General features: G+C 46.1%; 1 pseudogene; it reads left to right on the forward strand.

Moving 5' to 3' along the window:
* The first annotated feature begins 19774 nt into the window (after positions 1-19774).
* LOC131513077 (mRNA turnover protein 4 homolog) lies at positions 19775-20620 on the forward strand (annotated as a pseudogene).
* The last annotated feature ends 1445 nt before the right edge of the window (positions 20621-22065 follow it).

A 22065-nucleotide genomic window follows, 5' to 3' on the forward strand; every position in this document is an offset into this window, starting at 1 on the left:
CTCCTGGGTCTCCACTTACAATACACCTTCTGCCCAGAGGAAAGGGCCTGCCCCTCTTTGCTCTTCCGGCTTCTCAAGAGCTCACAGAACACTCTCGGCTCATTCTGGTGCTGCGGTCTCTGGTAAGACTCTTGTTAGAAGGTTCTGGCCACTTGGAAACAATTGCCTTTGGCTGTGTGCCCGCTTAGAATCTTTAGAGATTTGAGTCAGGGCTCCAAAAACCTTACTGGGTAAATATTTCCTTATGATAAATAAATACATTTATGTGTGATAAATAAATATTTATTTATGAAAGCATTGCTTACATCTTGACATGTTACTGTACAGTCAGAATTTCCATTTTTAGGGCCTCTTCCTCTCCACTGTGCCTTGGTGGCAGCCTTAATTTATTTTAAAACATTTCCAACTGACCTTCCTACAGTCTATGATTTCTGTACCGCTTGGCTTTTCCATGACCGGGCCATGATGGAGGCTATAGTTTCTCCCCGCGGTCCACAAGAGCATCGTGCATTAATTCCATCATGGAATTAATCAGGCTGTTGGATGGGAATAACACCGTGGTGGGCTAAAAACTTCCTACTCCCAAAAGATATCCAGGTCCTAATCCCTGGAACCTGAGAACCGTGCCTTTATTTGGAAAAAAGGTCTTTGCAGATGGGATTAAGTTCAGGATCTTGAGATCAGGATCTTAAGTTCAGGATCTTAAGATTGTCTTGAATTATTGTAGAGGGCCCGAAATGCCCTTACGCGTGTCCTTATAAAAGATGCAGAGAGAGATTCCACAGACAGAAAAGGAGGAGGCCATGTGACCACAGAGGCAGAGATTGAATTGATTGATGTGGCCACAAGTCAAGGAGGGTCTGGAACCACCAGATGCTGGAAGGAACAGACTCTCTCCCAGAGCCTCGGGAGGGAATACAGCCTTGCTGACACCTTGATTTTGGCTCAGTGGTACTGATTTTAGACTTTTGGCCTCTGGAACTGTGGTGGAAGAATATTCTATTGTTTTAAGCCACACAGTTTTGCAGTACTTTGTGTCAACCTTAAAAATAAAACTGCCAGATGACATGATACTCAATGCCAAAAACTCAAAAGACTCCACCAAAAAACTGCTGGAACTAGTATGTGAATTCAGCAAAGTCACAGGATAGAAAGTCAATGTGCAGAAATCTGTTGCATTTCTATGCACCAATAATAAAGCAGCAGAAAAAGAAATCAAGAGGCGCCTGGGCGGCTCAGTTGGTTAAGCATCCAACTCTTGGTTTCAGCTCAGCTCATGATCTCACACGCTTCATGGATTTTCACCCCACATCTGGCTCTGCACTGACAATGCAGAGCCTGCCTGGGATTCTATCTCCCTCTTTCTGCCCCTCCCCTGCATGCTCTCTCTCTCTCTCTCTCTCTCTCTCTCTCTCTCTCTTGCCCTTTCTCTCAAAACAAAAACCAAAAAAAGGAAGAAAGAAGGAAAGAAAGAAAGAGAAATCAAGACATCAATCCCATTTGCAACTGCACCAAAAACAATTAGATACCTAGGAATAAACCTAACCAAAGAGCTAAAAGATCTGTACTCTGAAAACTATAGAAAACTTGTGAAGGAAATTGAAGATACAAAGAAATGGAAAAACATTCCATGGTCATGAATTAGAAGAATACACATTGTTAAAATGTCTACGCTACCCAAAGCAATCTACACATTTAATGCAGTCTCCATCAAAATACCATCAGCATTTTTCGCAGAGCTGGAACAAACAATCCTAAAATTTGTATGGAACCGCAAAAGACCCCGAATAGCCAAAGCCATCCTGAAAAATAAAAACAAAACTGGAGGCACCACGAGTCTGGATTGCAAGCTATATTATAAAGCTTCAGTCATCAAGACAGTATGGTGCTAGCACAGAAATAGACTCATAAGTCAATGGAACAGAGTAGAAAACCCAGAAAGGGACCCACAACTATATGGTCAACTAATCTTCGAGAAAGCAGCAAAGAATATCCAATGGAAAAAAGTCTCATCAACAAATGGTGCTGGGAAAACTGGACAGCAACATGCAAATGGACCACTCTTTTACCCCGTGGACAAAAATAAATTCAAAATGGAGGAAAGACCTAACTGTGAGATAGGAAACCATCAAAATGCTAGAGGAGAACATAAGCAGCAACCTCTTTGATCTCTGCCAGAGCAACTTCTTACTAGGCAGGTCACCAGAGGCAAGGGAAACAAAAGCAACAATGAACTTTTAGGACTTCATCAAGATAAAAAAAAACTTCAGTACAGCAGTACAGCGAAGGAAACAACAAAACTAAAAGGCAGTGCGTGGGAGAAGATATTTGCAAAGGACATATCTGATAAAGGGTTAGTATCCAAAATCCATGAAGAATGCATTACTCACCACCCAAAAAACAAATAATTCAGTTAAAAAATGGGAAGAAGACATGAACAGTCACTTTTCCAAAGAAGACATCCAGATGGCCAACAGACACATGAAAAAATCCTCAACATCACTCATCATCAGGGAAAGACAAATCAAGATGAGATGTGCAGAAAGGGGAACCCTCTTGCACTGTTGGTGGGAATGCAAACTGGTGCAGCTGCTCTGGAAAACAGTGTGGAGGTTCCTCAAAGAGTGAAAAATAGAACTACCCTATGACCCAGCCATTGCATTACTAGGTATTTATCCAAAGGATCCAAAAATACAGATTTGAAGGGGTACATGCACCCTGATGTTTATAGCAGCATTATCAACAATAATCAAACTATGGAGAAAGCCCCAATGTCCATCAACTGATGAATGGATAAAGAAGAGGTGGTGTAGGGGTGCCTGGGGGGCTCAGTCAGTTAAGCGTCTGACTTCAGCTCAGGTCATGATCTCATGGTCCGTGAGTTCAAGCCCCACATCGGGCTCCATGCTGACAGCGTGCTTGAGATTCTCTCTCTCTCCCTCTCTCTCTTCTCACTCTCTCTCTCAAAATAAATAAGTAAACTATAAAAAAATTTAAGAAAAAGTTGTGGCATATATATATACATATGTGTGTGTGTGTGTGTGTGTGTGTGTGTATGGGAATATTACTCAGCCATTGAAAAGAATAAAAGCTCGCCATTTGCAACAATGTGGGTGGAGATAGAGTGTATATTATGCTAGGTCAGATAAGTCAGTCAGAAAGAGACAAATACCATATGATTTCATTCATATGTGGAATTTAAGAAACAAAACAGATGAATATATGGGAGGGGGGAAAAGAGAGAGAGGGAAACAAACCATAAGAGACTCTTAAAGGTAGAGAACAAACTGAGGATTGATGGAGGGAAGTGGGGAGGGGGGATGGGCTAAATAGGTGATGGGTATTAACGAGGGCACTTGTTATGATGGGCACTGGGTGTGACATATAGGGAAGTGCTAAATCACTGAATTCTCCTGAAACCAATATTGCACTGTATGCTAACTAACTAGAATTTAAATTAAAATTTGAAAAGAAAAAAAATTAATTATAAAAAACAAAAAATAAAACTGCCAGTTAGGGGCACCTGGGTGGCTCAGTGGATTGTCATAGACTCTGGGTCTAAAGTTCTCTCTTGTCTAGTAACACAGCAGGATGCAGGATTGAAAGCAAGAAATGGCTAATGTCCGGGAAAAGACAAGAGCCCTGAATAAAGGTCCTTGCCCCGTTTTTATTAGGATCAGAAGGCTTACTAACACGGTGATGGACGTGCACAAAGGGACAATGAATCTGTGAACATTAACTTGTGGGCTTGAGGGAAAGGGAGTCTTGAGGATATTTGTGGTTGGGGGTTTGGGTTAATACAAAACAAAATCCAGGCACCGGGCAGGCGGGAGGAAGGTTGTTTACAGTGCACAGGAGGCAGCACCTCTGTTTTTCTTACCCTCAGGGATGAGACAGCGGCAATAACCTCAGGGTTGACAAGGCACCTTTTCTTTTGTTAACCATCTCTGCTCTGGGCTGCTTTGCCTGCAGCGCAGTGGTCCATAGTCCACCAATTTACCTAACCTGGCCCTATCCTCCTGTGAAAGCACCTTTTCAGCTATAGTACTAAATTGAGGTGACTTCACCCTGATTATCTAATCCTGTTTATTTCATATACCTATGTATTGGGCACCTTTGTGCCATTCTTATTTTAGGCCTTTGTCTCTCCCTCTCTATTTTGGGGGCTTTCACCCCCTATTTGGGGGTGCCTTTGGACCTCCCTATTCTCAAGGTGTCTTTGCACCCCCTATTCTTGGGGTGCCGATCTGATTTACTCAAACTCGGGTGTGAGCATTTTATGACTTTGTATTTCTTTAGGCCTTGTTAACCCATTGGTGTAAGCTCGGGGTGGGGGGTTCCTAAGCTTATCCCTCATAGTTGATTAAGCGTCCAACTCTTGATCTCAGCTCAGGTCTTGATTTCAGGGTTGTGAGTTCAAGCCCCACATTGGATTCTTACTAGACACCATGCCTGCTTTAAAAGACAATGAATTAGTCAATTAATTAATTAATAAAACTGCCAGTTATTTTACCAGCAAACGATGGGTTGATTTGGGAATAGCAGAGAATCACGATCAGGCACAAGGAAGATGTGGCAAAACCATAGGCAAGTCTGGAAAACAAAGAAGACCACTCTTTTATAGAGGACAGGAGGGAGGTGGGAAGGGCCGTTATAAACAAAAAGCCCATTGGAGTCAACTGGAAGCTGGAAGTAATAGTGGCTTTTCATTGGCTAGGCTGAGGCTGTCTCTCATTGGTGGCACTGTTGCTGGTGGGAGGAGAAAACCTTCCTCCTCCTGCTGGGATACTGAGTAATATCAACTGGCAAGGTACCTCCCTTTCTGCTGGGTCTGCAATGAGATTAGTGCTGGGCATGAGAGCTTCCCTTGCCTGCCTCCTGATTCTGTTCGAAATGAGGTTTCCTTGTATGGATTTTCACATCTGTTACAGCAATCATGGGAAACTCATACCCACGGGGAAATGACCTCACTCGGGAAGCAGCCTGGCTCGTGTTCCAATTCTGACTTTGCCATTACTAGCTGAGTGACCTCGGCAAGATGCTTAACATCTAGCCGCTCTAGCTTTCTACTCTGTAACATGGAAGGTGATGAAAAGGATGCCCATCTCGGAGATAATTACGGATTCAATGTGGGAAGTGCATCAAATAACATCTGATCCATAATCATTCTTGTAAGGGGTTTTCTTACCGAAATAAAAACGAACAACTTTGAGTTTATCAGCTAAGTGGTGAGAATCTATATTCACGAGATCATTGAAAAGCATCCTTTTTGGTCAGATTTTATGTCCGGTAATATGTTTCATGGCCTGAGCTTTTAGTAGAACATAACGATGACAATGCACGTTAATGATAATGATACAGATGAACAGAAGCGAGGGGAAGCAAAAATAAGATAAAAACAGGGAAGGGGGACAAACCATAAGAGACTCTTAAATACAGAGAACCGAGGGTTGCTGGAGGGGTGTTGGGTGGGAATATGGGCTAAACGGGTGAGGGGCATTAAGGAGGGCACTTGTTGGGATGAGCACAGGGTATTAGATGTAGGGAATGAATCACTGGATTCTACTCCTGAAATCATTATTGCAATATATGTTAACTAACTTGGATGTAAATTTCAAAAAAAAAAAATTAATAAACTTTAAAAATGATAAGAATAATAATATAATCATTGCTAATGTATGTCAAGGGCTCACGTTTGTCGGGCGTTGCTCTAAGTCCTTCCAACCCCCCACCCCCTGTGTACTGTGGCCCCGTTGTACTCCCCCTATATTCAGATGAGGCGGCTAAGACACAGCTTCCAGGGCTCACCCCACATCACGTGTTTTGTTGGAATTCACAGCGGGGACGGACAGGACACCGGACAATTGGGCACGAACTCAAGGCTTTAAGAAAGCAGGCGGCTGTTTAGAGAGAAAGAGGGATGATTTCAAGATCAGGGATTCTACTGACTCCAGCAGGATGGGGGGGTTCCCAAGGTACAGAATTCTGATTCAAGTGCAAATGATTCAAGAAAGGAATAAAATGAGAAAGAAAGAAAAAAACAAAACCACATCGCGTTATAAGCCGGATTGTGTCTACCCAAAAGTTCCCGTGTTGAGGCCCTGACCTCTGGTGTCTCAGAATGTGACTGTGTTTGGAGATGGACCCGTTAAAGAGGTGACTGAGTTAAAATGAGGTCTTCAGGGTGGGGCCCCCATACCATGCGCCTGGTGTCCTTAGGAGAAGAGGAGATCAGGACGCAGAGAGACACAACACGGATGTGTGCAAAGAAAGGGCCTCATGAAGACACAGCGAGAAGACGGTCATCTGCTAGCCAAGGAGAGAAGCCTCAGGAGAGACCGACTCTGTCAACACCTTTGTCTCTGACTTCCAACCTCCAGAGCTGTGAGAAAGAAATGTCTGCTGTCGGACGGAGCCGCCCAGGCTGTGGGACTCGGCTGTGGCAGCTGAGGCGAACTGAGGCACACGGTGGGAAAAAATAACTGGTGGCCCCGGGGCGGCCACACCACTTCTTATAGTTCAAAGACATCATCGGGAAGGCTCAGCCAGCTCAGATTTCTGAAGGTCTTGCACAAGCCTGGAAAGGAAGGTCATGTATTAAGCGCCTGCTGTATACACAGCACCGAACCGAGAAACGTGAGATGCCAAGAAGAGTTGCTCAGAGAGCCCTCCAGGGCAAAGACAACACGTCTGGACTCGGACACTGCCTCACAGGCTAACAGAACTTGCAACGTGCGACCGATCTCTTGGTCAACAAGACTGGGGGAATTATAGTGAGTGAGAAGTTGCCGACACCGTGGACGCAGACAAAGAGTTACCACATTTTCAGAAAGGGGGTGGGGGGGGGTGGGGAAAGAAAGATTCGGGAAACGATAAACCGTTAAGATTAAGTCTGATTCACCAGGAAAAAAAAGTTAATATCGAGGATGAATTATTGAATGGACGGTTTTGAATCCTGTCAACGTGGCCTCGTTCCTTTCCACGGACTAGGTGACTTATACGGTGAATTAGTGAGATCTTTCAGTTTGTCCTTCACGGGGTTTCTCACAACACTAGTGTTCCTTAAAATGGTAACCAAAACAAGGGGAGTGATCATTGAGGAACTGGGGAAGCACTGGGTTAAACAAAATGAGTTTGAAAACATATTATTATTGCGGGATTCTTCAGGGCATATAGTAAACTGACTCATGCAGGGCATTGTCCCAGAAGGCGAATATGGCACAGATCATTTTTAAACATTTCATAAGATCCTTATTTGGAAGAGGACCCATAAATACAGGTGCCAGTCAAGGAACAGAGATTGGAAATTGCTACAATTGACAATGCATATCTGGATTTTGGCAGGTCATGTAACGACATGTTAGTGAGAACCAGGTGGAAAATAGGAGGAAAGATAGCCGAGGCAGTAATTAATTAGAAGGAATTGTGGCCAACAAAGCAAATAGTTAATGACTTCACACAGCATAAAGAATCCACAGATAGAATAACGTTCTGGAAGCCATTCCTTTCAAATGTGCAGATAAGACAAAGCTGAGGTGAGCAATGAGCATGTCAAATGAGATATTCAACAAGACTTTGACAATCAATGGTTGACTAAAACCAACAAGATACCCTTACCAGGGGTTATTCATTGAATTGAGGTTTCTTTCTTTCTTTCTTTCTTTCTTTCTTTCTTTCTTTCTTTCTTCTTTTTTTTAATGTTTATTTATTTTTGAGAGAGAGAGAGACAGAGCGTGAGCAGGGTAGAGGTGGAGAGAGAAGAAGGCACAGAATCCGAAGCAAGCTCCAGGCTCTGAGCTGTCAGCACAGAGCCCTGCGCGGGGCTCGAACTCCCGCACCGAGAGATCATGAGCAAAAATCAAGAGCGAGATGCTTAACCAACTGAGTCACCCAGATGCCCCTGAACTGAAGTTTCTCATGACTGAGTGCTGCAAAGAAAGCAAGAATTGAGAATGAGCTAGGGAATGTATTTGACCTCAAACTCATCCAGCGGTAACCGTGTGTCTCCTAGAAAGCGAGGTAACCTGTTCTTGCATTCTCTGAATCCCAGTGTGCGGGCGCCGAGGACCACCTGCTGAGCCCCCCACAGCGTTGACATTGGCCCATCCTGTTTTCTAGAGAAATGCCAGCCAGTGCACCTGGGTTAAGGACATGAGGGAGTTCTTTTTCACTATCAGTTTCAAATTATTTCAAAATAAAAACTTGAAAAAAAAAAAAAGAGGAAACGCTAAGTATACAGGGCCTTTGTCAGATCGTATATGGAAAATTATATTTTGGTCCTGGTACCACAGTGAAAACCTGCCACACACTGTGAAAAGGGTGGCAGTTGGGGCGCCTGGGTGGCTCAGTTGGCTGCGTGTCTGACTTCGCCTCAGGTCATGATCTTGCAGTTCATGAGTTCGAGCCCCACGTCAGGCTCTGTGCTGACAGCTCCGAGCCTGGAGCCTGCTTCCGATTCTGTGTCTCCCTCTCTCTCTGCCTCTCCCCTGTCCCTGCTCTGTCTCTCACTGTCTCTCAAAAATGAATAAACGCTCAAAAAAAAAAAAAAATGGAAAGGGTGGGAGAATAGGGATGTTTTTAAAAGAAACAGAGGTGTGATGGGGGCTGACCTGTCCTCGGCTGTCTTGTGAAGGATTAATGAGAAGGCAGAACAGTGCAGCTGGGCTTGAGGAGGCAGACTTCAGCTCCTGGAAGGAAGACCATCCATCCATCCATCCCTTTGGCCTTAGAGGCAACAAGCAGCCTCAGAAGGTGATGGTCTCCTTCCAGCATGAAGGTGATCAGTCAGGGCTGAACTGGGTTGCAGTTTGAGCTGGACGCAATGACGTCTAAGGAGCCTTAGATATGATACCCTACCTCGCTGGGTGTCTATAAAGCCATTTTCAATGCTCAGAGGAGGCAGAATTTCAGATGGCCCATCCCAAGACTCACGGTCACTGGTTGTGTGCTCACAGACGAGCTCACTTTATCCCACAGTTTTGTCCTAATCGAGAATGAATCCTAGAGGGCTAGTCTCCAAAATATATACATAATTTACACGCCTCAACACCAATAAAACAAAGAATCTGATTAAAAATGGGCAGAGGACCTGCACAGGCGTTTTTCCAAAGAAGACAAACAACTGGCCAGCAGACACATGAAGAGATGCTCAACATCACTCATCGTCAGGGAGACGCAAATCAAAACCACAATGAGGTATCACCTCGCGCCTGTCAGGATGGCTAATATCAAAAAGACAAGAAATAACAAGTGTTGGCGAGGACATGGAGAAAAAGACAGCCTCGTGCACTGTTGGTGGAAATGCAAACTGGTATAGCCACTGTGGGAACAGTATGGAGGTTTCTCAAAATATAAAAAATAGAATCACCATACGATTCAATAATTCCAGTAATTCCACTACTGGGTTTTTACCCAAAGAAAATGAAAACACTGAACCGATCCTGGGTGGCTCAGTCAGTTGAGCATCCGACTCTTGGTTTTGGCTCAGGGTTGTGATCTCAGGGTTGTGAAATCGAGCCCCGAGTCAGGATCCACACGGAGCCTGCTTGAGATTCTCTCTCTCTCCCTCTGCCCTTCACTTCAGCTCATGTCCTCTCTCTCTCTCTCTGTAAAATTTGTTTTAAATATGAAAATACTGGGGCGCCTGGGTGGCTCAGTCGGTTGAGCGTCAGACTTCGGCTCAGGTCATGATCTCACAGTCTGTGAGTTCGAGCCCCACGTCGGGCTCTGTGCTGACAGCTCAGAGCCTGGAGCCTGTTTCAGATTCTGTGTCTCCCTCTCTCTCTGAACCTCCCCCATTCATGCTCTCTTTCTCTGTCTCAAAAATCAATAAAGGTTAAAAAAAATTTAAAAAATAAAAAAATAAAAATAAATAAATAAATAAATAAATATGAAAATACTAATTTAAAAAGACATATGCACTTCTATGTTTATTGTAGTATTGTTTACAATAACCAAGTTATGGAAGCAACCTAAGTGTCCATCAATAGATGAACGGATAAAGAAAATGAGGTACATATATATACAATGGAATATTACTCAGCTATAAAAAAGAACGAGATCTTGCCATTTGGGACAACACGGATGAACCTAGAGGGTATGCCCTTAAGTGAAGTAATTCAGACAGAGAAAGACAAATAGGATACGATTTCATTTATATGTGGAATCCAAAAAGCAACATACATGAACAAACAAAAACCAGAAACAAAATCATAAATACAGAGAACGGACTGATGGTGGCCAGAGGGGAGGGGATTGGGCGAATGGCCAAAATAGATGAAGGGGGTTAAGAGGTACAGGCTTCCTTGGGGCGCCTGGGTGGCGCAGTCGGTTAAGCGTCCGACTTCAGCCAGGTCACGATCTCGCGGTCCGTGAGTTCGAGCCCCGCGTCGGGCTCTGGGCTGATGGCTCGGAGCCTGGAGGCTGTTTCCGATTCTGTGTCTCCCTCTCTCTCTGCCCCTCCCCCGTTCATGCTCTGTCTCTCTCTGTCCCAAAAATAAATAAAAAACGTTGAAAAAAAAAAAAAAGAGGTACAGGCTTCCAGTTATAAAATACGTAAGTCATGGGGTTGAAAAGTACAGCGCTGAGAATCAGTCAATAACATTGTAATGACATTGTAAGGTGACAGATGGTAACTACACTTATCATGGTGAGCGCAGAGTAGAGAACTGTGGAACGCTTGAAACTAACGTGACATTGCATGTCGACTACACTTCAGCTAAAAAATCATGATGGGCGGGAGAGAGAATGAATCCTAGAATTAGAATACAATAAATTGCCCATGGCTCTAGATTCCAGAGGACCTCAGAGCCATAATGAGAAATGATTTGTAGCTAGCGAAGATGAATATATAAAACTTATGGGCAATTGCACTGGGTTGAATAAAGCCCATCCAAAATTCATGTCCACCCAAAACCACATTCTGAGGCCTTATTTGAAAATAGCGTCTTGGCAGATGTAATTAATTGATTTAAGATGAGGTCATACTAGATGAGGGTAGACTCTAGTGCATTGCCTGATGTCCTTCTAAGAAGAGATACACAGACAAACACGGGAAGAAGGTCATGTGAATTTGCAAGCAGACGCTGGAACAAATGTTCTACAAGCCAAGAAATGCCAAGGATTGCAGGCCACCATCAGAAACTAGGTATAATCCTACCCAGAACCTTTGGAAGGAGCACAGCCCTGCCACATCTTGTTTTCAGACTTCTAGTCTCTAGAACCATGAGAAAATAAATTTTTGTCATTTTAAACCACTCAGTTTGCTGTAATCTTTCTTTCTTTCTTTCTTTCTTTTTCTTTCTTTCTTTCTTTCTTTCTTTCTTTCTTTCTTTCTTTCTTTTTCTTTCTTTTTTTTTTTTTTTTAGTGTTTATTTATATTGAGAGAGAGAAGGAGAGAAAGAGAGAGAGAATCCCAAGCAGGCTCCGTGCTGTAAGCACAGAGTCAGACGGGGGGCTCGATGCGACAAACTGAGATCATAACCTGAGCTGAGATTACGAGTCGGACACTCAACCGCCTGAGCCACCCAAGCGCCCCGGTTTGCTGTGATTTCTTAAGGCGGCCACAGGAAACTAACCTTGTGGTGAAAGGCTGACCAGGTATAGCCTCTTCTTAGCGTTTACAATGGGAAGGAGCGAGAGCAGGAGGTCCCGATTCATCGTATGGGAACCTGATACCCCCCCTTCAGCCGCAGACTTCCGCGAGTTGTCTCAAATCCTGAGCTCTCTAATTCAGACAATGCTCAAGCCAAGCCACTTCCTTGAAAAAATGAAAATAAGTTAATTAATTAATTAACTCAATGAAAGGTCTGTCTCAAGCGATGGAGACTTCACGTGATTTTCTCCCGGAGTCAAGTTCGCATCTGTCTCCTGGCTGCTTCACTGCTCCCGCCCAGTCCGAGCAGACCCCCAACAATGCCTTTGTTTCCGGGCCCATCAGAACTCTTCACGGAGCACCTACTACCAGTGGGCCAGCACTTTATGAGTCCAGACTCACTGCCCTTGATTTGTGACTACAAATGTACCCAAAAGACTACACAATGAGAGTAAAGCCTCTGGGCAGGAGAAACCATGATAGGGACAGACCCTAGATTGGATCCAATAATTCTGCACAAACAGGAAACTAGCTGAGGCTCCCCCTCCTTTGGGGGCCCGCATTGCACCCGTGCCCGGGGGGCGCGGGATAACAGCCAATCCCCAGTCGGCAATCTCTTTGCGCAGGCCCAGTTGTCAGCATGTTCGCGTTTTTTACTCAATTCCCACAACAACCCTATGAACCCGTTATTCTTATTTGCCTCACTTTTCAAAGGCTGAAACTGAAACGGGGAGAGACTGAGTAACTTACCTGAGATCACGCAGGGAAGAAGCGACAGCAGGGATCTGAACCTAGGTGGTCTGGCTCTGGCGTCTGTGCTCGTACCCATCTGTGACAGGTGGGCTAAGAAGGCCACCTGTGATCCCCATCTCCTGGTGTTCACCCCTCTGAGGAATCCCTTCCTCCTGAGTACGGATGGTACCTATCCCTCGATAGAATGTGGCCAAGTCGAAGGGACACCGCTTCTGTATTTTAGTTACAGATGATGGTAGTTTCCATTTTGCCAAGAGGCTCTCTCTATTGCCTTCTTGGCCCACACACATTGAAGAAGCAAGCAGCCATGGGAGAAAGGCCCCCGTGGCAAGGCACCGGAGTTGCCTCCAGCAAAGACTTGAGGTCCTCAGTCCAACAACCCTAAAGAAACTGAGTTCGGGGCACCTGGGTGGCTCAGTTGGTTGAGCATCCACCTTCAGCTCAGGTCACGATCTCACAGTTCGTGGGTTCGAGCCCCGTGTGCTGAAAGGTCAGAGCCTGGAACTTGCTTCGTATTCTCTGTCTCCCCCTCTCTCTCTCTCTGCCCTTCCCCCATTCATAGTTTCCCTCTCTCTCTCTCTCTCTCTCTCTCTCTCTCTCTCTCAAAATAAATAAAAACAGTAACAAAAAGGTTTTTTTAGAGAAACTGAGTTCTTCCAACAACCGTGTGAGCTTCAAAATGGGTTCTGCGCCAGGGGACACTAGCCCTGGCTGATACCTTGGGAGACCTTGAACAGAGAAGCCAGCTAAGCTGTGCCCGAATTCTGATCTACAGAAACTATGAGATGAGTGTTGTTTTAAGCTATTGAGTGTGGGGTTATTTGTTATGCAGCAACAGATAACTGATACAGCCCCCTGAGATGGAGTCCCAACTTAGCCATTAACCCGCTGACCATGCACCGTCCCGCACCTCGGGTTTCTCATCAATTCAGTGAGAGAGGGGCTAGCTTCATTCATTCACTCAACAACTATTTGCTGAGCAACTACTTGGTGCCAGGTGAGGTTCTAAATGCCAGGAATACAACAGAAGATGACTGTGGCAGAGTCCCTGCCTTCATGAGACTTACATTTCAGTGAAGGGAGAAAGATGTGATGGTTAATTTTACGTGTCAACGTGACCGGGACAGGGGGTGTTCAGATATTTGGCTAAACATCATTCTGGGTTTAGCCAAACCCCACCCCACAGTGTTTGGGGGTGGGGTGTTTGGGGATGAGATTAACATCTGATTCTGTAGACTGAGGAAAGCAGATCATCTAATCCGCTGGAGGCCTAAATAGAACAAAAGAGAGAATTTATTGTGAGCTTCAACATTGGTCTTCCTCTGCACGTGAACTGAAACCTACACCATCAGCTTTCCTGGGGCTCCAGCTGGCCAAGAGCAGACCGTGGGACTCCTCAGCCTCCACGATTTAATGTGAGATAATTCCTGCAATTAATCTGCTTGGTGCTGCTGTTCTAGAGAACTCCGACTAACACCGTGGACAATGAGCATACGTAAATACGTCACGTGACAGATTGCCATAAGTGCCATGGGGACAAAAGCAATTATGAAATATCTTTTATGTCGGTTGTATCACAAACACTCATGTAACCAGACATCGTCTTCTATCAGGCTCTCCTTTCAAAGATGAGACATCCAAACAGCATTATTTTTCAAAGAATTATAAGACTAAGGACACACCACACAAATCAAAGCAAAACTGGTTAGAGCCAATAACCTGGGCAGGTCCTCCTGTAAGGGACAAAAGCTAGCCATAAAAAAGATAAAGAGCCTATTCTACTTGAACAGAATCCCCTGGATGGCGGACCCAAGTCTTCTGTCCCTGGTTCTGTGCCTTCAACTCTAAATCTGTATTGATCACCCTCACTGGGTCAGCAAAGGTCACTCGGATGCCCCAAGTCAACTAGCATGGGGAGCTTATTGGGTCCAGGCCTGGAGGAGAAAAGGAGGAACCATCACCCCACAGAGAGTTGGGGTCAGTGGCAGGATATATGGCTTCTTGTTGAGAGACACATCCAACTCACGGAGACTCCTTCAGGAAAGGAGCCCACTTCACTGTTCTGCCACCCCCAAATCTTGAGCTGATGCCTTCCACTGACAAAATCCAAAGACAGGGGTAAAGGACTCTGTTGATGCATTTTATACAAGTCTCCCAGAGCACAGGGCAGGGCAGATGAGGTGAGAGGCGTTCGGGGGGGGGGGGGGGGGTGCAGATAGAAAGCCTCCAGCACCCCAGGGAAGCCATATGAAAAAGGATAAGAATATGAGCAAAGATAATGAAGAAGCAAATTTAGATCCATGACAATTGGCATTTTTTTGCAAAAAAGGCTTTTTAGGGTTTATACTTAACATTTTATAATCGTCTTCACATGTATCAGATTTTTGAGATGTGTAAAGCATTTGGAAGAATAATCAATGTATTGGTTTGTAATTCGCATCAAGTTTTCATTTGGAAGAGTTTAATTCATTACGTTTTTATCTCTATTAAAATGTTTGCGGAGCTCTAATCTGTAAAATCATTTTTTGATATAATAGTTATCTAAGCAGAATGTGAGTATTTAGACAACCATTAACTGTCTAAAAACAAATAACAGGGGCACTTGGGTGCCTCATTCAGTTAAGCATCCAACTCTTGGTTTGGGCTCAGGTCATGATCTCCCAGTTCATTCAGGTCATGGTCTCCCGGTTCGTGGGTTCGAGCCCCGCGTCAGTCTCTGCGCTGACAGCTTGGAGCCTTCGGGGAATTCTTTCTCTCTCTGCCCCTCTCCCACTCATGCTTTCTCTCTCTCTCTCTCTCTCTCTCTCTCTCTCTCTCTCTCTCTCTCTCCCTCTCTCTCCCTCTCTCTCCCACCCCCCAAAATAAATAAATAAATTTAAAACATTGTTTTAAATTTAAAAACAAATAACAATTTAGTGTAGGTTCCTCATAGTGTACGAAAGCCCTTTGGACATTAAACTATTAAAATGGGGTAAGTCCAGGGTCACTGTGAGCCGGGAGAGACATAAGCACCGGGTGTGATCACACCTCTTCTTCCCCAAGGTCACCTGCTGATCCTGTCCTGGGTTGGCCCCAGAGTCTAGTTCTAGAGTCCAGAGCTTCTTAACTTGAGGGACCTTTTGTGTGGCATTGGGTAGAACTGGAGCTTGCGAGGATTTCAAAGGCAATGAAAAGACAAATAACCCAATTTGAAAATGGGCAAAGGGTCCGTATAGACGTTCCTCCAAAGAAGATGAACCAATGGCCAAGGTGCACATGAGAAGTTGCTCAGTGGCCATCAGGGAAAGGAAAGTCACACCACAGTGAGATTCCACTGGATACCCTCCAAGATGCTATAGTGAAAGAGACATCCAGTAAGTGTTCGAAGAGATGGGGAGACATCAGAACCCTCATTTATTGCTGGCGGGGTTGTGAAACGGGGCGGCCACCTCAGAAAACGGTCTGGCCGGTCTTTCAAAGATCGCGCAGAATCACTATGTGACCGGGTGATTTCACTCTTAGGTATGTGGCCAAAGGGAGAGGAAAACCTATGTCCGTACAAGAGCTTGCATTTGTAGTAGCCAGAAAGTAGAGAAAACCCAAATATTCATCAACAGAGGAATGGATGAGTAAAATGTGGTATATGCGTACAATGGAACGTTGTTTGGCAATACGGGGAGTGAAGGATTGACACATACAACGGCAGAGATGCGGCTTGAAAACACACACCCTTCTCATTGCCTGCAGGCCCTACACACTACTGGCCTGGCCTTCTTGTCTCTGCATTCATATGCTCTGTCCTCGTGGCCGTGCCTGGAATGTGTGAGCATGGGTATGTCCCAGAGCCTCTGCGCCCGGCCTTCTCTGTGCCCAGAACACGCTCTGCTTATACAGCCTACTCATTTCATTGCCTTTCTGCTGCAATGTCTCCTCTGGGGAGAGACCTTCCTTCCCACCGTCTCTCATCCTGCTCTTCCTTTTTTTTCATAGCACATACCACTACTTGACATGATATTAGGCCATTTCGGTTCAACAAATATGTCTTTGCACATTTGTCTGGGTCCACGCTAGACTCTAGGTTCCACGAAAGCAGAAACTTTGTGCGTCTTGTTCACTGCTGGATCCCTAGCCCTTAGAGGGGTGCTTCTTAGCACTTAATAGGTGCTCAAGATCTACTTGTTGAATACATGAATGAATGAATGAATGCCCGGAGTCATCCAGTAAATCAGTGGCAACTTCAGATCCAGAGATAAAGTCTTCTGTGGCCCTTTTCCCGGTGGCTGTATTACTTCTAGGATTTCCCATCTGCAGAGTCTTGGACAACACACGTACCTGATTTGGAATCAGCACACATACAACCCCTCCTAAACTGTTCGATTTGTGACTCAATTATATCTGTACCCACAGCTAGGACTTTTACAGCATCTGCTTCTTCCCTGTGTGGAAATGTTAGCACTTTCCCATCCATCCTCTTTCATTCGTTCTACAATGCAGAATTCGTGGCTGAGGTTCTACCTGCCTCCTTCCTTTCTCTCTCCTGCCCATGCCCCTTTGCCTCTGCCCTCATCACAGGAGTCTACCTTGTATTAGGGTTTTGGTTTTGGTTTTGGTTTTAAGATCTAAGGCAGCTGAAAGTCAGCCTGTGGCAGGAAAGGGTCCCAAGCGAGCCTGGAACATGTGCGAATTCTCCCGGGAGCCACCCCTGCCAGCTGCCCACCCCCCCCCCCCTCCTCCCCGCACCTGCAGAATGGACCTCAGGGGATGGAAGGAGAAAGTGGAGCAAAGGGGTCCTTTGCCCTCAAAGGTGTAGACAGTCCAACTTATTCGTTCTCAGACCTTCAGACCACACCGGAGAGCTGCCCTGCTCAGAGATCTCCAGTTGTCTGGAGAAAGGGCAGGGCGGGGCGGGAGGGCGCCTGGGTGGCTCAGTAGGTTGAGCGGCTGACTTCAGCTCAGGTCATGATCTCACGGTTTGTGAGTTCAAGTCCCAGATCGGGCTCTGTGCTGACATGACAGCCCAGAGTCTGGAGCCTGATTCAGATTCTGTGTCTCCTCTCTCTCTCTCTCTCTCTCTGTCCCTCCCATGCTCGTGTTCTGTATCCCTCTCCCTCTCTCAAAAATAAACATTAAATGAAAAAGAGAGAGAGAGAGAGAGAGAGAGAGAGAGAGGAGAGGGAGGGAAGGATCCCTTCCAAGAGCAAAAGGCAAAATCCTTCATCCATTCCGGCAAGCGTGGCCAGCTGGATCCCCCTGGCGCTTTGGATCCTCACTGAGGAGTCAACCTCCGCGGGAGGTCATCAGTTCGCCAAGAACTGCCAAGAACTACCAGAGTCGGTCCACCGAGAGACAGTCCCGAGAAATTCCCGGAGAATCCAGGGAGAGCTCCGGCTGCCCAAGGCTCTCCATGTGCGGTCCACCAAATGCTGGGGGTGGGGGAGGCCACTCATGTGGGATCTCCCAATCGGATGGGAGCCACCAAATGTGGGGTGACCCAACGGGGTGGAAGCCCGCGGGCAGGCGGTGCAAGAACGCACCCAAGGTAGAACAAAGGAGACAGAAATCTATTGATACACTGCAAGGAAGTGGCGGGCGAGACAGCAAAGCAGAGACGGCCATTAAGAGACTGCTCTCATTCCATGAGTCAGGCTTCCCTCCTTGGCTGTGAGGTTAGAGATGCTGGAAGAAGCATCTGAGAAACTCACCCCCAGGCGCTCTGGGAGTGGGAGGTTGAGTGCCCGCCACGGAGGAACAGAACTTCACATTATATTGGAATCTGATGTGCCACGGGCGATATTCTCTCTCTCTTTTTTTTAAGGGGGATGAAATTCACATAAAATTAACCATTGAAACGTGTACAATTCAGTGGCATTTAGTACCTTCACAATGTTATGCGACCACCACCCATTTCGAGTACCACCATTTTCGTCACCCCCCCCCGCAAACCCCCACACATTAAGTAATCGCTCCTGTACTCCCCCATCCCGTCCCTGGAGACCACCTATCTACTTTCTGTCTCTATGCATTTACTTATTCTGGGTAGTTCACATGAATGGAATCACGTAATATGTGACCTCTTACGTCTGGCTTCCATCCACTCATCCACCAATGGACATTTGGGTAGCTGTAGGCAATGTTCTTTTGAACAGGCTTGCAGGATAAATCTAAGACTAGAATCCAGTGCTTTCTGACTAGCAAAAGGACCCTAAGCTAATAGTGGATCGAAAGACACACTGGTGCGGTCGTGGCACGGGCTGCCTAGATCCGGAAGCGGGAGAAATATCACAAGTGTGTTCATTTTACAATGCGCTGGGCAAGTTCAGCTTCCAAGAACAAGCATCCCTTATCGTGTATTTGTCATGAGATAAATTACATTTCTCCACCAAGTCCTGTTTTTCTCCTCCTCTTTCGCCTCCCCCCTCCCTCTCCCCCTCCTACCTCCTTCTTCTCCTTTTCCTTTCCCCCTCCTCCTCCTCCTCCTCCTCCTCCTTCCCTTCCCCTTCTCCTTTTATGAGTGAACCTAAGCAAAAGATTTGTAACAGAGGCCACATGGACAATGGCCCATGTGACATAAGCTATAAGGAACGTGCCCCACCCATCTAACAATGTTTCATGTAAAATCGGCTCTAAACTTCTTTTTCGTACCTTGTTCTTCAACACAGCAACTGAATGCCACGATGTCTCTTCTTACATAAAACTGCAGGATATTGCATGATTAGGGTTAATGGCAGGCGACTTCTGCTTTGCCTCTTCCAACTCAGGCCGTGCTTTTTGCTTTCCCTCGCCCTTTGTCCCCCAGCCCCCTGCCTTCCAAGCTGCCTTGCTCCTGCTTTCCTTCTCCTCTCTGACCTGCCCAGAGCCTCGACCCTCCAGGTCCCCACCATGTGATTAGGCTTTTCGGGTGGCCCTCTTGACTATCGACTGCTGGCCACTCAGCTGACATGGTTCCCTTTTTCTCTCTCCGTCCTTGCCTGGCATCAGTGTCCCCAGAACTTCCCAGAAACTCCTCAGGGGACCTCCGTCTTTATTCTGGAAATACAACGCAAATGCATCAGGATTAAGGAAGAGATCAGAGCTTTGGCTTCAAAGCCTGTCACTTTACGTGTGTAAAAAGTGTCGTGAAAAGACTGGAAACCAATCCCCACTGTATGCACAAAATATTCGGATGTGCTAATTAAGTGTTACATCTGAAAAGAATGAGACTGCTCCTTGGTGTTTAAAATTAAAGGTTGTAAATTTAATTAAACAAAAATTAAATTAAATTAAATTAAATTAAATGAGGGGGCACCTTCTTGGCTCCGTTGGTGGAGCACACAACTCTTGATCTTGGGGGTTGTAGGTTTGAGCCCCACACTGGCTGTAGAGATTCCTTAAAAACAAAATCTTTTTAATTTTTTTTAAAAATTAGTTAAATGAAATTAAATGACGTAGACCACCTTCCGCTGCCTCTACCTGCGGTGCGATGGCCAGATCCAAGCACGACAAGAAAGTTTCCTTCACCAAAACTGCCAAGAAAGGCTTAGAACTGAACCAGAACCTGACAGGAGAGCTTTGGAAGTGTGTGGACATGCACGAGTACCGTTTCAGCGTCTCTGTGGCTGGTCTCCAGGGATCCAGCCAGCGGAAGGACATCCAGAACGCCGGGCAACATAGCCAGACGTTCTTTGGCAAAAACACAAGTGATGATGGCTGCCTTGGTATGAAGGCCATCTGACCAGTACAAAGACACCCTGCGTCAGGTCAGCCAGAGGTTCAGGGGTGACGTCTGTCCCCTTTTCACCTACCGCAGGACGAGGTGAAAGTGGTTCAGGAGACACAGGGAAATGGACTTCGCCAGAGCTGGAAGCAAAGCAACTTTCACCATGACCCTGGACCCCGGGGGGGGCGGGGGGGGGGGCTGAAGCAAGCCCCCCCCCCCCCCATGGAGCCACAGAGGAGGCAACTGGGCCTGTCCAAGGTGTGCAAGGAGGGCGACGTGCTGACCCCAGAGCAGGCCCGCGTGCTGAAGCTTTTTGAGTGTGAGATGGCTGAATTCAAGGTAACCATCAAATACACGTAGGATGTGCAGTCCAGGAGGTTCCAGCGGCCGGGAGATGACTTGGCTGAGAGCGCGTCCCAGCTGGCAGGAGAATCAGAAGAATCAGAGGGGGTAAGACTATGGCTGACAGGGGCTTGAGGCCAGGACGCAGGGAACCACTGCCCCGCTGGGGGAGCAGCTGTCTCACTGTTTATTTTGCTGTGAATGCAGACAAAGGAGGGCAGGGGACAGATTGTTATTCTACAAGAAATAAAAGTGCAGGGTGGCTCCCTTTGGACAGCAAAGAGGACTTTTCTTAGAATAAAGGCCTTGGCTTTGGGCTTTTGTTTGGATTCCCAAGATTCCCCTCTGTGTGCTTGGAGCCAGCTTCCAGCACTGGGCTCCTGCGTGGTGGCCGGGGACGTGACAGTCATCACTTCTCTACCTGGGCCCTCCACGCTGCCACCCTACTGGAAAAGAGGGTTTGCATTTGCCCAGAAATACAGGAACCCTGGCTGCCCCCTCTACCCCTTGCTTTCTCTCCCTCCTCCCCACACTCCTTACCATCCCCCCCTTCTTCCCTCCCAAGCCAGGGCCAAGAGTCTTTTTTTTTTTTTAATGTTTACTTATGTATTTTGAGAGAGAGAGAAATGTGAGCAGAGGAGGGCCGGAGGGAGAGGGAGACAGAATCCCAAGCAGACACCATGCTCAGGGCAGAGTCTGACACCGGGCTGTATCCCACAGCCATGAGCTCATGACCTGAGCCGAAATCAAGAGTCGGATGCTGGGACACCTGGGTGGCTCAGTCGGTTAAGCATCCGACTTTGGCTCAGGTCAGGATCTCACGGTTCGTGAGTTCAAGCCCCGCGTCGGGCTCTGTGCTGACGGCTCAGAGCCTGGAGCCTGCTTTGGATTCTGTGTCTCCCTCTCTCTCTGTCCCTCCCTTGCTCACACTCTGTCTCTGTCTCTCTCTCTCAAAAATAAATAAATATTTAATAAATTAAAAAAAAAAAAAAGAGTTGGATGCTTAACCCACCAAACCACCCAGGCATCCCCACGGCTAAGAGTCTTACAGAAGACAGGAAGCTTCCACAAAGACAAGAGTAAGCCACTGCTGCAACTCTGAGTGGATATAAAAACTGTTCCACAACAAAAAATGAACATGAAAACTCAAAACTAAATGAATTAGGTTAATATTTCACTAGGTTCAAAGAGCAGCCAATGTAGAATATGCTAGCCCAAAGATGACTATATAGATAGAAAACTCTAAATATCCTATCATCACTAATAAATTACCTTGACAATCTACTAGCTTCAATATAATTATATGGAAAACTACATAGATCGTATTAGAAGATCCCTTGAAGAGAACAGACTGTAAAATATAATCGTCTAAGCTAGGGGAAGAAGAACATCAACGCCCTACAGCAATTGTTCCGGAAGCGTGTTCCCTGGACAAGAACAATCCCCCGGAAACTTACGAGAAGCACAGACTCTCTGGTCCCACCCAGATATGCTGGATCAGGGACTCTTGGGGTGAGGCCCAGTAGTTTAATCTGTGTTTTAATAAGCCCTCAGGTAATCTTGCTGCATACCCAACTTTGAGAATCACTGCCTGAAAATATACCTACTTTGCTAATCGAGTATAAAATGTGCAGGTTTTTGTGTTACTGCAGCTTTCTGGCTTTTCAGGAGTAGAAAAGTACCTTGTTATAGTAGAGATAAA

Source organism: Neofelis nebulosa, chromosome 5 (genome assembly GCF_028018385.1).
Source record: "Neofelis nebulosa isolate mNeoNeb1 chromosome 5, mNeoNeb1.pri, whole genome shotgun sequence".
Classification (NCBI taxonomy): Eukaryota; Metazoa; Chordata; class Mammalia; order Carnivora; family Felidae; genus Neofelis; species Neofelis nebulosa.